We start from the raw sequence: 2,105 nt of genomic DNA, 5'->3' as shown, positions 1-2,105 counted from the left end.
GTTACAAAGAATGGCATTTGCTTTTAATTCATTTTATGTAACTCTTTGAAAGGTAGTATATATAAAAAATAATTTGCTATTACCTGAACACTTCTGTGAGGCATCAAGAAAAATATCTTTCAGGAGGAAGAGGCAACAGGAAAATAATAAAGAAATAAGTTTTAATAAAGATCATGAAAAGAAACTTGGTTAGAGATTAAGTTTTTGGAATTTTATGACAATATGATTTTTTACCTCTGTTGACCATTTCAATTTCAGATACAACTTAAGAATTGTTTATTGAAAGGTTTTCTGTCCCCAAAATTATCAAAAAACGAATAATTGAATTCTGAAAGACTTGTACTTAAGTTTTCATGGCAAAACAGTCTTTTGAAAATTCCATTATTCAACCTAAAATTGAAACAAGACAAAAATTCTATTGATTTATAGCAATTAATTATAGCAATCCACATTCTCTTTGACCTTGTACTGTCAAGTACTAGTCTGTAATAGAAATAAAAAGAAACTGCTTTCAAAATAATTTTCTAGGCTGATACTCACTGATTCACCCTTTTGAAAAGTAGTATATGTTGCATATACTTTAAAAACATGGATTCTGAAACTGGATTCATAGGCAGTGCCTATGTTTTACTCATTTCTGTACTCTAATTTAAAGAGCAGAACACTGAGCAGTATGGAGATTTCTCAAAAGATAAAAAAAATAGAACTACCATATGATCCAGCAATTCCACTCCTCGATATTTATCCAAAGAAAAGAAAAACATGAAATAGAAAAGATATATGCATCCTTATGTTCATTGTAGCATTATTTACAATAGCCAAGATATGGAAGTAACCCAAGTGCCCATCAATAGATGAATGGACAAAGAAGATGTAGTATATATATGTAATGGATTATTACCCATAAAAAAGAATGAAATCTTGCCATTTGTGACAACATGGATGGATATAGAGGGTATTATGCTAGGTGAAATAAGTCAGACAGAGAAAGACAAATACTGTATGATTTCATTTATATGTGAAATATAAAGAATACAACAAACCAGTGAACATAACAAAAAGGAAACAGACTCACAGATATAGAGAACTAGTGATTACCAGTGGGAAGAGGGAAGAAGGGTCGGGCAAGATAGGGGAAGGGGATTAAGAGCTACAAACTACTATGCATAAAATAAGCTACAAGGATATACTGTACAACACAGGGAATATAGCCAATATTTTATAACTGTAAATGTAATATAATCTTTAAAAATTGTGAATCACTAGGTTGTACACCTGAAACTTATATAATATTGTACCTCAACTATACCTCAATTTTTAAAAAGAATCACATGACTGTTAAATGACCAAGGCAAGGGTCAGGTTTAGATTCATCTGACTCTAAAGCCAGCTTACAATGCTATGTGTACAACTATTTCAAGCTAAGGAATATTGGCAGATTTGTGTTCAATCCAAAAAAGAAATCTAATTGAAGCATCTTAAGTTTTCAAGTTATACAAGGACTTAAAGCATTCAGTGCTATTTGAAAACTGAAATACCCAAGAAGTCATCAGAGAAAGTAACGAAAAAACCCATTTCCCGCTTGACCCATAGCTGTTCCCAACCACTGTGCTTATAATATGACTCCCATCTAAAGAAGAATAGAAATCCTAATTCACTGCCACTCCCACTCTAGTTTCTTTATTCATTTTTGGTTTGTTTTGTTTTTTAAACACGCCTTTTTCATCTGTTATTTCCTGGTGCTTTTCATTTCAGTTCCTCATCTTTCCACAGAGCACTTTTCTGTAAACAGATCCCAGAACTGGAAAATATCTAATACTATTTGATGATGATGACAATGAAGACAAAGAATGATCACCATGATGAGGATGATGACTACACAAACAATCTAAAAGAATTGCTCAATTCAATGAGTATTTAACACCTTAGCTGTCTTAGAAAGTATGATAAATGTTCAGCATAATCCCCACTGCTACTTAACAATTAAAGAACTCTTTAGAATAAGATAAAGAAGTTCATCAAAATATTTTAGTAATAAAATATATATATATTTTAGTAATATATTTTTGCAAATATTTGGGTCTAGAGTCAAATTTCTGAGTTAA

This window comes from Eubalaena glacialis, chromosome 3 (genome assembly GCF_028564815.1).
Source record: "Eubalaena glacialis isolate mEubGla1 chromosome 3, mEubGla1.1.hap2.+ XY, whole genome shotgun sequence".
In the NCBI taxonomy this organism is placed as follows: domain Eukaryota; kingdom Metazoa; phylum Chordata; class Mammalia; order Artiodactyla; family Balaenidae; genus Eubalaena; species Eubalaena glacialis.
Note: the sequence above shows the minus strand (reverse complement) of the source record.